This window comes from Sus scrofa, chromosome 6 (assembly GCF_000003025.6).
Source record: "Sus scrofa isolate TJ Tabasco breed Duroc chromosome 6, Sscrofa11.1, whole genome shotgun sequence".
Lineage (NCBI taxonomy): Eukaryota > Metazoa > Chordata > Mammalia > Artiodactyla > Suidae > Sus > Sus scrofa.
This window is the reverse complement of record NC_010448.4, coordinates 42,968,656-42,982,982: the sequence shown is the minus strand read 5'-3', so window position 1 is coordinate 42,982,982 and position 14,327 is coordinate 42,968,656. Positions and strand designations below refer to the sequence as shown.

Below are 14,327 nucleotides of genomic sequence, written 5' to 3'. Positions count from 1 at the left end.
TGCAAGATGGGAGGGGGCTCCTCTGACAGGCAGCTGTGACTCAGGGTTGTCTGGTCAGGCTGGTTGAACCAAGCCTCTTCCCACCCACTTCTCCTTCCTAGGGTCCCGTCTGCATCAGGCCTGAGGGCTGCCCCTGTTTTCTTGGGTTGCCTCCCCTTTATTGCTTAGGCATTTTCCCCAGGAAATATCTTACAGGCCTAATCCCATCTTAGTGTCTGCTTCTCAAAGGATCCAAACTAACACAATGCCTTTTTTTTTTTTTTTTGTCTTTTGTCTTTTTAGGGCCCAACCCAAGGCATCTGAAGGTTCCTAGGCTAGGGGTCCAATCGGAGCCATAGCCACCAGCCTACACCACAGCCACAGCAACATGGGATCCGAGTCTAGTCTTCTAGCTACGCCACAGCTCACAGCAACTCCGGATCCTCTATCCACTGAGCAAGGCCAGACTTCGAACCCAAATCCTCATGGATACTAGTCAGGTTCATTAACCACCACCGAGCTACAATGGGAACTTCCTAACACAATTCCTTTTAAATCTTTCCTCTTATTATTCTTTTGGCCGAACCCACGGCAGGTGGAAGTCCCCAGGCCAGGGATGGAACCCAAACCACAGCAGGGGCTCAAGCTGCGGCAGTGGCAACGCCAGATCCTTAACCTGCTGCACCATAAGAGAACTCCTTGGTATTCTATTTAACTTCTGTGTGCATCCTATACCGAGGGACATTCAGGCTGTTTTACTGTTTTGCTGTTGCTGTTTTACATGTGATGGTTTCTAAGTCCTGTGGGATGCACGACGGGAATTTTCTCCTTTTGTCGTCAGGGTATCTGTGGTCCACAATGATCCCAGACTCCTGGCAGTCCTGCTTGTGTGTGTTCCCCCCCCCCCCACCTTGAATGTGGGCTGAAGCTAGTGACTGTCATCTATGAAGAGCAAAAGCAATGGATGTCACTGCCAAGAGTAGGTAACAAAAAAATCATGACCTGCATCTCAGGCTGCCCTGTCCCACCCTCTCTCACTCTGAGGGAGGCTTTGAGCAGACCTGCTGACACCTTGATCTTGGACTTCCGGCCTCCAGAACTATAAGCGAATACATGTCCATTGCTGGGGTCCCCCAGCCTGTGGTATTTGGTTATGGCAGCTCTAGCTGATTAATACAAGGACCAACGGAGAGGTGACTCTAAACATGCAGGTGAGTAACTGAGCTCAGCACCCTCGGGTGAAGATAAGTGCCCTGGATAAAATCAAATGCAGGATCTGGAGTTCCTGTCGTGGCGCAGTGGAAATGAATCCGACTAGGAAACATGAGGTTGCAGGTTTGACCCCTGGCCTCCCTCAGTGGGTTAAGGATCCGGCATTGCTGTGAGCTGTGGTGTAGTTTGTAGATGAGGCTCGAATCTGGCATTGCTGTGGCTCCGGCCAGCAGCAACAGCTCCAATGAGACCCCTAGCCTGGGAACCTCCACATGCTGCAGGTGCAGGCTTAAAAAGACAAAAGACCAAAAACAATTTCTTTTAATTAAATGCAGGATCAGGATGGAGGGAACCTCTGATGGCCTGGCAGAAGTGTGGAAAGTAACATAATGTCTTTTCTATCAAAGGAAATCTTGGTTACTCCATTTTGCTCTGGTTTCGCCTTCCTGGGACCCCCCACCCCTCCCCTTCCCCTCTTCTCCCAGTAACAATTGGTTTCAAATTAGCCAACGGGGAAGAATGTGCACCCTGACCTGACCAATGGGAAGGGGACAGGGACGTCACCTGTGCTAGGGATAAATAGGGGAGGGTCCTGTGTTCAGAGCGCGTGCTTTTTGGAGCCCCTGGGCCCTTCTGCAGAAGTAAAGAGCCTTGTCGAGATCTCCCCGTGTTTGTGTGTCTCATTTTTTGACACTGACGATCCGAGTCATGTCCCCAACAGAAGGATGCACCAAGGTGGCCTTCGAGCTGAGAAGTGAATAACAAGGAGCTGGTCAGGCAACGGTTTGGAGGTAGACAGTTGCAGGCAGAGGCAAGAGCTTGCGGAAAGCTCCCGAGCTCTGGAGTTTTAATGGTCGAGTGGGCAGATGGAGACGTTAGATGTTTCTCCCTTCCTGGTCCCGACTTCAGTTTCCTTTCGAAGATGCTCTGTCCCCCGGCCATTGCGAGAAAGCCCAGAGGTCTATTGTGACACTCTCTGTCTACTCCCTGCAAGCACTGACATGCACACAACCAAGACCAGCCCATCAGCCCCTCTCAGACTCTGGTTCCAGCGCTGGGAGGGCAGGTGGGGGGCAAGCCGGGGAAAGAAGTATTGATGCTACTGATGCCAGAAAGATGTTATACACGAGGGATGTGGGTTCGATCCCTGGCCCCACTCAGTGGGTGAAGGATCCGGCTTTGCCATGAGCATTGCTGTGGCTGTGGTGTAGGCTGGCAGCTGCAGCTCTGATTTGACCCCTGGCCTGGGAACCTCCATATGTCGCAGGGGCAGCCCTAAAAAGACAAAAAAAAAAAAAAAAAGGAATCTCAGTAAGCACCGATGTGTCCCTTCTCTCAGTGGGCAGTACACCAAGGACCCGTCTCCACATTTGCCTGTGAGGTTCTGCCCCCTCATTTGTAGCGCCGGCCGAACACTCCGTGGCGAGCAGGACGTGTCATTTGTCTCCCTCATCCCTGCTGGGGACCTGAGGTTGTTTCTAGTTTCTCTCTCAAGCAAATGACCTCCGTTTCCGCCTCTCAGAGGATCCAGTCAGGTCGTCAGGATGGGCACCTGGAGGTAATGTTTTCTGAGCCAAAGGGAGCAGAGTAAACACAGATGCAAGTCGCAAGTCGCCAGATGGCACCTGGAAGGTGCGAAGTAAAAAGTGCTCGTTTTCTCGGCAACTCGAGATTACCGGCAGCCTTTATATAGTATTTTCTTATGTGGCTGGGGGAAAAAAATCTCATTGCTTCAATTTGCATTTATTTGGTGGAGCATCTTTTCCTATGTGTATTTGGCCACTGGCCTCCTTTCCTTTGTGAATCACCTACTTCTACCTTTTGCCATCTTCTCCAAGGGGAAAAGCAGCATTCAGGGTTAGAGAAGTATGGGTACTACCTTTAGGAACAAGACCAAATAGAGTTGTGCCTCCGCAAGCCTCTCAGAAGGCACCCTTGTCAACGGAATGAACGTGCTTTGAAATTCCTTCTTTAGCAGGTTTCCGGGATATTTTTTTCTTTCCATATGCAAATCATTAGCATCACAGCAGCTGAAATAATCACTGCCAAGAAGCTTACAGGTCTCCTTCCAGCTCCTCAATCTCAGATAACAAAGAGGAAAAGCAAGCTATCTGGCACTGGAAATGCACATTTACACTCTCAGAGGCAGCCAAAGCCAAGTTCGACCTAAGATCATCCTTGGCACCCAGTGACTGGCGGTCACGGAGATGAGGTTGGCTCTCATCCACTTGAATCTCTATATTGTCAACACAGGAAATCAGGCAAAAAATAAGGAAATGGTATTTTTAATCCAGAGAATGAACCTCAGAAATGTCCATCCCGGAGTTTGTGGCTCAGCGGAAACAAATCTGACTAGTATCCAGGAGGACAGAGGTTCGATCCCTGGCCTCGCTCAGTGGGTTAAGGATCCAGTGTTGCTGTGAGCTGTGGTGTAAATCGCAGATGCGTCTCCAATCCCCCGTTGCTGTGGCTGTGGTGTAAGCAGACAGCTATAGCTCTGTTTGGACCCCCAATGTTCACTGCAGCACTATTTACAATAGTTAGACATGGAAGCAACCTAAATGTCCATCGACAGAGGAATGGTTAAAGAAGAGGTGGTACATATATACAACGGACTGGTACTCAGTCACTAAAAAAAAAAAAAAAAGAATGCGATAATGCCATTTGCAGCAATATGAATGGACCTAAAGAGTATCATACTAGGAGTTTCTATCATGGTGCAGTGGTTAAAGAATCCGACTAGGAACCATGAGGTTGCGGGTTCGATCCCTGCCCTTGCTCAGTGGGTTAAGGATCCGGCGTTGCTGTGAGCTGTGGTGTAGTTTGCAGACGCGGCTCGGATCTCACGTTGCTGTGACTCTGGTGTAGGCAGGTGGTTACAGCTCCAATTCGACCCCTAGCCTGGGAACCTCCACATGCCGCGGGAGCGGCCCAAGAAATGGCAAAAAGACAAAAAAAAAAAAAGAAAGAAAGTACACAGGTCTCATAATTGCAGGTCTCTTCATCTGCTTACCTCCAATCTCATTCTGAAGGCTGTGATCTAGCATAACTTCTTAGCTCTTAATGATATCTAACAAACTTAGGAAGGGTGGTCTAGAAATATCAGATGAAATATCCTTATATTTCTGTACCAGAAGTTATGGTGATCCAAAGATCTTTTACTGTAGTACATTTACAGTAAGAGGAATACAATAATAAAAAGACATCCCAATTTTTTGAATGGGGAAAAAGATCTGGATGGACATTACTCCCAAGAAGATACACAGATGGCCAATGCGCACATGAAATGATACTCAAAACGCTTAGTCGTTAGAAAAATGCAAATCCAAAGCCCAGTGAGATACCACATCAAACCTCCTAGAAGGGCTATGAAAAGACAGATAACAAGTGTCCCCAAGGTTGGGGCGAAATGAACATCCTCATAAATAAAGGACATGGGTTTTTTTTGAGGTGGGGAGGTCAATTTTATGTGTCAACTTGACTGGGTCAAAAGGGTGCCCAGACATTTGATCAAACATTACTCTGCATGTGTCTGTGAGGGTGTTTCTGCATGGAGTTAACATTTGACTTGGTAGACTGAGTAAAGCATATTACTGAGTAATTACTGAGTAAATTGATGACTGAGTAATTACTGAGTAAATTGATTACTGGGTGAATTCATTACTGGGTAATGACTGAGTAAAGCATATGAACAGAGGAAAGCATATTACTCCCTAATATGGGAGGGCTCCATCCAAAGACCTAACAGGAAATCCCTAGGTAGCATTTTCTCTGTGTGATCTAAGGGTGAAAATAACTGACTTGTCCTTAGGACACCCCCACAAAGTAATTATTATTATCCTGTCCATTTCACATGTGCAGAAACTAAGTCACAGAGAGGATGAGAAACGTGCCGAATATTTATCACTCTGCAACAATACACACAGCCAGGACATGGCATAGCAGCCCGGTTCCAGAGAGTCTCCGTTCTTACTCATTACCTCATTACACTGTTGTGGTTCTCATACATTTGGGGCCATTTTTTTTTTACAGCCACACCTGCAGCATACGGAAGATCCTAGGCTAAGGATCAAGTCAGAACTGGCACAGTGGGCCTACGACACAACCACAGCAACACCAGATCTGAGCTGTATCTGCATCTGTGAGCTATGCTGCAGCTCCGGCAATGCCGGAGCCTTAACCCACTATCAAGGCCAAGGATCAGACTCTCATTCTCAATGGATACTAGTTGGGTTCTTAATGGACTGAGCCTCAACGGGAATTCCTATATTTCTTATTTGAACTTTCGTCATGAGGATATGCTGGAATGACTTTAAAACTTTATTTATTTATTTATTTTACTTTTTAGGGCTGCACCTCCGGCATACGGAAGTTCCCAGGCTAGGGGTCAGATTGGAGCTGTAGCTGCCGGCCTACGCCACAGCCATAGCAATGCAGGACCTGAGCAGCATCTGCGACCTACACCACAGCTCAGGGCAACACTGGATCCTTAACCCACTGAGCGAGGCCAGGGATTGAACGTGCAACCTCATGGTTCCTAGTTGGAGTCATTTCAGCTGCACCACAACAGGAACTCCTAAAACTTTATTTAAATCATAATTTAAATAGCCAGTGGAATTCCTTTATGGCACAGTGGGTTAAGGATCTGCATTGTAACTGCAGTGGCTTGGGTTGCTGCTGTGGCACACACAGGTTCACTCCCTGGCCCGGGAATTTCCACATGCTGCAGGTGTGGCCAAAAAATAAAAAAAATAAAAAGAACGGCCAAGACATGGAAGCGAACTAAAAGTCTGTTAACAGAGGAATGAATAAAGATGATGTGGTACATATATACAATGGAATATTACTCATCCACCAAAAAAGAATGAAATAATACCCTTTGCAGCAACATGGATGGACCTAGAGATTATCATATGAAGTGAAGTTAGTTGAACAGAGAAGACAGAAGTCATGTGATATCACTTATTTGTGAAATCAAAAACAAAAACAAAAGGATACAAAGAAACTTATTTACAAAACAGAAAGAGACACACAGACTTTGAAAACAAACTTATGGTTACCAAAGGGGAGAGGTGGAGAAGTAGCATGCTTTGGGGGTCTGGGATTGACATGTGTACCCTATTGTATTTGGAATGGGTGGTCCACAGGGACCTGCTGTATAGCACAGGGACCTCTATCCAATATTCTGTGATAATCTATACGGGAAAAGAATCTGAGAAAGAATGGATGTGTGCATGTGTGTAACTGAATCACTGTGTTGTACAGCAGAATTATCACATTTCAAATCAAATATCCTTCAATAAAACTTTTTAAAAAGTGGGAGTTCCCACTGTGGCACAGCAGAAACAAATCCAACTAGTATCCATGAGGATGTGGGTTCAATCCCTGGCCTCGCTCAATGGGTTAAGGATCCGACGTTGCAGTGAGCTCCTGTGTAGGTCCAAGATTCGGCTTGGATCTCGCATTGCTGTGGCTGTGGTGTAGGCCAGCAGCTCCAGCTCTGATTCCACCCCTAGCCTGGGAACTTCCATATGCCATGGTTGTGGCCCTAAAAAGACAAAAAAAAAAAAAAAAAAAAAGAGAAAAGAAAAAAAGAAAAGAAAAAAATTAAAATGGAAAAAAAAAGTACAACTCAACAGCAAAAAAGCCAACAACCCAACTGAAAAATGGACAAGGGGAGTTCCCATCATGGCTCAGTGGTTAACGAATCTGACCAGGAACCATGAGGTTGCAGGGATCGAACCTGCCCTTGCTCAGTGGGTTAACGAAGCATTGCCATGAGCTGTAGTGTAGGTCGCAGACGAGGCTCCACTCTGGCGTAGGCTGGCAGCTACAGCTCCGATTGGACCCCTAGCCTGGGAACCTCTCATATGCCACGGGAGCGGCCCAAGAAATGGCAAAAACACAAAAAGAAAAAGAAAAATGAACAAGGAGTTCCCATCATGGTTCAGTGGTTAACGAATCCGACTAGGAACCATGAGGTTGCGGGTTCCATCCCTTGCCTTGCTCAGTGGGTTAAGGATCTAGCATTGCCATGAGCTATGGTGTAGGTCACACACTCGGCTCGGATCCCAAGTTGCTGTGGCTCTGGCTTAGGCCAGTGGCTACAGCTCCAATGAGACCCCTAGCCTGGGAACCTCCATATGCTGCGGGAGCAGCCCTAGAAAAGGCAAAAAAAGAAAACAAAAAAAGAAAAAGAAAAATGGACAAAAGACCTGAATAGACATTTCTCCAAGGAAGATATAGAGATGGCCAACAAGCACATGAAAAAATGCTCATCACTGATTATTAGAGAAATGCAAATCAAAACTACCATGAGATACCACTTCACAGCAGTCAGAATGGCCATCATTAATAAGTCCACAAATAACAAATGCTGGAGGAGTTGTGGAGAAAAGGGAGCCCTCCTACACTATTGGTGGGAATGTAAACTGGTACAACCACTATGGGAAACAGTATGGAGAACCTCAGAAAACTATACATAGAACTACCATATGACCCAGCAATCCCACTCTTGGGCATATATCCGGACAAAACTTTCCTTAAAAAAGACACATGCACCCTCATATTCATTGCAGCACTATTCACAATAGCCAAGACATGGAAACAACCCAAATGTCCATTGACAGATGATTGGATTAGGAAGATGTGGTGTATATATATACACGATGGAATACTGCTCAGCCATAAAAAGAATAAACTAATGCCATTTGCAGCAACATGGACGGAACTAGAGACTCTCATACTGAGTGAAGTGAGTCAGAAAGAGAAAGACAAATACCATATGATATCACTTACATCTGGAATCTAATATACAGCACAAATGAACCTTTCCACAAAAAAGAAAATCATGGACTTGGAGAATAGACTTGTGGTTGCCAAGGGGGAGGGGGAGGGAGTGGACTGGGACCTTGGGTTAATAGATGCAAAATATTGCCATTGGAATGGATAAGCAATGAGATCCTGCTATGTAGCACTGGGAACTATGTCTAGTCGCTTGTGATGGAGGATGATAATGTGAGAAAAAAGGATGTATACATGTATGTGTAACTGGGTCACCATGCTGTATAGTAGAGAAAAAAAATGTCTTGGGGAACTAGCAATTGATTACAATTAAAACATAAAAATAAATCTTTTTAAATGGAAAAAAGTATAAACCTTTATTTAAATCATAATTTTCTGATCTAATCAAGATAATTTACTCCACATTATCAAAGGAGTCACTGATCAATGATGAGGAAACTCTCCCCATATTGTAGTCCACAGTCACCATAATTCAAAGTTCCATTGAGGGGAATGCCTGAAACCCACTCACACCCCCACACCCTCACTTATTCTACCTTTTTTAAAAACCTTCAAGCCACAAATGCTTTTTCATTAAAACAGTGGTTCTTGGAGTTCCCCAGTGGCTTAGTGGTTAGGAATCAGTGCTTTCACCCCTGTGGCCTGTATTCAATCCCTGGTCTGGGAACTGACATCCCTCATTCAGCCATGGCATGCTGCAGCCAAACAAAGAAACAAAAACCATGGCTCTCAATCTTTTTGATCTTGAGATCTTTTGCACTCTTAAAAATTATCGAGGATCCCAAATAAGCATTTGCTCACTTGGGATATATCTACCACTATTTTAGATATTAGAAATTAAAACTGAGAAAAATTTACAAATACTCATTAATTTGTTTTAAAATAATAAGCCTAGGAGTTCCCATCATGGTGCAACGGAAACGAATCCGACTAGGAACCATGAGGTTGCCGGTTCGATCCCTGGCCTTGCTCAGTGGGTTAAGGATCCAGCATTGCTGTGAGCTGTGGTGTAGGTTGCAGACGCGGCTCGGATCCCGAGTTGCTGTGGCTGTGGTGTAGACTGGCGGCTACGGCTCTGATTGGACCCCTAGCCTGGGATCCTCCATATGCTGTGGAAGTGGCCCTAGAAAAGGCAAAAAGGACAAAAATAATAATAACAATAAGATAATAAGCCTATTACATGTTAATACAAATAATATTTTATGACACTATTTACAAAATAAAACAAAATCGAGTGAGAAGGATGGCATTGTTTTACAGTTTTGCAAATCTCTTTTATGTTGGGTTTAATAGAAGGCAGCTGAATTGATACATCTGCTCTTGCATTCAGTCTGCTGCAAGGTTATTTTGGTTGAAGTATATGCCTTCACATAGATATGTAGATGGAAAAGGGGAGGGGTATTTTAATAGCCTTTTCCAGAAAACTGAGAATATTCTTCTTTTATAATACACCAAAACTGGAGTTCCCGTCGTGGCTCAGTGGTTAATGAATCCACTAGGAACCATGAGATTGCGGGTTTGATCCCTGGCCTTGCTCAGTGGGTTAAGGATCCCGCGTTGCTTGGCTGTGGCATAGGCCAGCGGGCTACAGCTCTGATTAGACCCCTAGCCTGGGAACCTCCATATGCCGCAAGAGCGAGCCAAGAAATGGCAAAAAGACAAAAAAAAAAAAAAAAAGAATAAATGGTAATGCGGAATCAGAAACCATACCAGTGAACTTTTCATACTCTGTTATATTAAAACATGCTGGCAGATTGTGTTTTTCACTTTATTTTTGGGGCGCCCCGTGGCCTAGGGAGTTTCCAGGACAGGGATCAGATTTGAGCCACAGTTGCTACCTATGCTGCAGTTTGGGAAACGCCAGATTCTTTAGCCCACTGTGCCCTGTTGGGGATCAGACCTGCATCCTGGTGCTGCAGAGAAGCCGCCATTCCTTTTGCAACTCAGTGGGAACTCCAGACTGTGCTTTTCATTTTATTTTATTTATTTATTTTTAGGGCCGCACCCGCAGCATAGGAAGTTCCCAGGCTAAGGGTTGAATCAGAGCTGCAGCAGCCAGCCCACGCCACAGCCACAGCAACACGGGATTTGAGCCACTTCTGCAACCTACACCATAGCTCATGGCAATGCCGGATCCTTAGCCCACTGAAGGAGGCCAGGGATGGAACCCTCATCCTCGTGGATCCTAGTTGGGTTTGTTAACTGCTGAGCCATGAAGGGAACTCCTTAATTTTTTTTACTGTAGTTGATTTACAGTGTTTTGTCATAGATTGTGATTTTTAAATGTATCGTCCATCATTTCGAAAATATTGGTTCACCAAATTATGCATATCTTCCAAATGTTGACATATTTTATCAATGTCAAAACTATGTATTCATTACTATAACCACAAATCTCATCACAAAGTTTTTAAATATTGGAAAACTGTCAATCTCATGGTGATAGATACAACTTTTCCAAAATTTTAGTTTTTGCTTGGAAGTTCAGATTTTATGGCAACAAATACTGTCAGTTGTTTTCCTTGAAGTGACAGACAACGTCACTTTATTCGTTTTCAAGAAAATGTCTATTAAATACCCAAATTGAAATATGCACGGTTTGCCTGTTGGTTATCTTCTCAAGCAGAAATGGTGTTTCATGAGAAATGTGGCCTTGTCAGCTGACAACTCAATCACAAATACTTTTTCTCAAAACAACCACTGTAGCTTGTTCTCAACCAAAGTACTTTCTGCCTACCTTGTATCCTCACACAAAATATTAAAAGTACCCATGTCAATATTTAGTGAAATTGGAGTTCCCTGGTGGTCAAGTGGTTAGGATTTGGAGTCTGCACCACTGTGACCTGGGTTTAATCCCCTGGTCTAAGGACTAAGATCCCACATCAAGCTGCTCCATGGCCAAAAAAAAAAAAAAAGCTTAATAAAATTAATAATGCTGCATAAGCACAATCTTAAGTGAAATTGGCTATTTTTCTCTGTGAAAGTGGCAATGAGTAAATACAATGACAATGAACAAGGGCCCTGTGGTGCCACTGCCTTGATTTTACCCCCATCACCATCGCTGTTAGCGCATCAATGCAAATGTCAACACAGTGAAAAAGTGACATCACACTTCATATAACTATGAAAATAGATCTGACTCCCTAAAAGAGTCTCAGTGACCCAAAGGGGTGTGTGTACCACATTTTGAGAACTGCTGCCTTACAGCATTTGAACACAAAAAAATCTCAACATGTGTTACCCAATCAAGATAATATGATCAATTTTAAAAAGTCATGTGTCCACAAACTTCCCTACTATGTTCCAAGCACTATCAGGTAAATAGATATATGTGGCTCCCCACCCTTTGGGGGCTTAATTCTCTTTGAGGAACCAGACAATAGACAAATATGATTATTTCAGACCATGAAAAGGCTGTGAAGGACATAAGCAAGATGAGATCATGGAAGCTGGCCTGGGGGAGGCAGAGACTCCTGCACAGAGCAAGGTGAGGGGCGGTCTCCCAAAGAGGTGATCCAGGTACTGAAAGCCAGGAGTTGAGAAAGACCCATTTCTACAAAGGGCCCAGGAAGCAGCATTCCAAGTACAGGGTACAAACAGGCACAAGGCCCTGAGGCAGGAAGAGCATGGCATTTTTAAAGAAAAGAAGGAGGACTGAGCTCAACCCTGAACCTGTTTCTCTTTTCTGGCTTTGCTTACCTCTCAGGGGTTTTCACCCAACACAGCGGTCTTTTTTCTTTTTTTTTTTTTTTTTTTTTTGTCTTTTTGCTATTTCTTTGGGCCGCTCCCGCGGCATATGGAGGTTCCCAGGCTAGGGGTCCAATCGGAGCTGTAGCCACCGGCCTACGCCAGAGCCACAGCAACGCGGGATCCGAGCCGCGTCTGCAACCTACACCACAGCTCACAGCCACGCCGGATCGTTAACCCGCTGAGCAAGGGCAGGGACCGAACCTGCAACCTCATGGTTCCTAGTCGGATTCGTTAACCACTGCGCCACGACGGGAACTCCTTTCTTTCTTCTTCTTCTTCTTTTTTTTTTTTTTTTTTTTTTTTTTTCCAACACAGCGGTCTTAAAGTTACCCGTTGCATGCAAGGGGATGGCGCACAAATGCCTGGTCCAGCTGACCTTCCCCAAGACCCGTACCACCCCTCCAGCCAACACCTCCTAATAGGCAAATGCTCAAAATTGACTCCAAATACTTCAGGCTAACAGTAAAGATGAGCCAGAAAAAAGGAGAAACAAAAACAAAACAGCGCCACAATGACTCAAGCCAGTTACCAATAGACACAGCTCTGATTGGAGTAGGAAAATGCTCCCATCAGAACTGCAAAGCCTCAGACTATCTGTACAAGTTGTCCTTTGCAAGGCCAATCAAAAGCAGCCAAGCGGCAAAGGGCAAGAATTGACCCCCACCTCCACCCCCCCAAAGAGGGGAGGGAAAAAATAAAACAAAACAAACCGCAATAAACTCAGACCCCCAGGAGAGGCAGAGAGAGGAGCTGCTTCGGGGGCAGGTGATCTGACTATTGGGAACACAGGCCGATGTCATAACTGCGCTTTCTTCAGCTTGTTGGGACAGTCCTGTTGCATCTGATGTGAATTTTCGTTGAGTTTGACTTCCCCTCTGGAGAAGCTGGCTCTAAACTTGACACAGGGAATCCCGTTTGAGGTTCGCTTTCTGGGGTTTTCACACTTTCATCAGCCCGATGATCACCCTGTGTGGGTTCAGCCCTCCGCTCACCCCGACGCCCATACTTTGGGCCTGATTTGACCTCTCCAAGCCCGGGTCTTCAATCTGGGGTGACCCAGATCGCAAGGCCGGAGAGTGAGGAGTAAGTCTGCAGGTAAGTGTGAGCGGCGGGCGGAACCTGTGCTAGTCTCTAGCCTGCCGGTGGGTCTCCAACCCCGGAATGTTGCCACGGCAACCGGGGAGTCCCAGGCTGCCTCCAGCGGGGCGTCCGTCTGCTCCAAAGCCCTCGTCCAGGCTGCCCCGCCACTCACAGAAACCCGAGGCGCGTACTCAGAAGACCCGTAGAGTATGACTCACCCAATGAGGGCGGGAGGTGACTAAACTGGCTTCTTAAGCTCCACCTCACACCCCCAAAGAGAGGAGGTAGTGAGTAGAGGCGCAGAGCAAAAATGGGCATGGGTAAAGTAAAAGAGAGCCGGGACGCTCGGTTGAGGCACCGCTGGGATTCGAACCCAGGATCTCCTGTTTACTAGACAGGCGCTTTAACCAACTAAGCCACGGCGCCGCCCGCGAAAGTAACGCGAGAATCCATTCCTCATCACCATGTACTTCAACGACCGCGCGCACGCGCACAAATTCTGTCGGTGGCTAATGCATGCGCAGTGTAGTCCCCATTCGTTTTGGCTGCCTACGCAGAAGTACTGGCCTTAAAAGCTAGAAGCTCCCGCAGGGGCAGTGGGCGGGGCCGGGGAGGGTGAGACTTACCCGAGCGTCCGCTCCCCGGCGTGGAGACAGGATGCCTAGTCTTTGGGGGACTTCTCGCGCAAAGTCCGGTCTTCGGCCCTCCAGAACTAGCGCAGGGAAGCCCCCCGAGGCTGTCTGGCGAGGCCGAGCCCCAGCCAGCCCCTGAGATCCTGGCCCGGCTAGCGCGGCGGGGCTGTCGGCTCGGCGCGGGTGGGGGTGTCAACCGCCCGCAGGTTGAGACCAGACCTATAGTTTTAATTGGGCTTGTTCCTCGAACCCTAAGCACTGAGAGAGTCCAGGGGCACGGAAGGGGCCCTGAGCAGGCACTGAAGGATCGACAGCTTTAAGGGGCCCAGGCCGCTGGCCTTGGAGCGGCAGCACCGTTTACGCTGCCAGGCAAAGGCAAAGCCCTCCCCACTCAGGCTTCTCACTTGCCCCTCCTGGGGCTCCTCACTCAGGTACACTCAGGTACATGAGCCTGTGAGCAGCAACAAAACCCAAACCTGCTAATCCTTTGACCCAGCAGCTTCTCCCGTGAGAGAAACCCATTCACAGAAATGTCAGTCTCTGCAAAATTGTGTGCAGAAGAAGGTTCACTCCGGTATTGTAATTTCAAAAAATGAGAAGCAACCTCAGTGCCTGCCCATCGATGGGGGCAGAGTTGGTACAGGCAGGCCAGCCATCCTCCCCAGAATACAGCTATGCATGTCTTTCATGTGCCTGCGAAGGCATCAGACTTTTCTTCCAAAGAGAGTCCGTTTGCTGGGAGGGCACGAGGTTCACCCATCATTCATGTGAATTAATAAATACTCAACCGCCTGCTGAGGCTGGGCAGTTACCCCGGTTGTGACTGAGGAGGGCAGCACCAACTCAGAACCCACCCAATGACTACCACCA

The 14,327-nt window shown here is 46.6% G+C and overlaps 1 non-coding gene across 1 annotated transcript; it reads right to left on the bottom strand.

Annotated features, from left to right (window-relative positions):
• Positions 13,178–13,251, bottom strand: TRNAT-AGU. The gene has a single exon. It is a non-coding gene; the product is annotated as a tRNA-Thr (tRNA).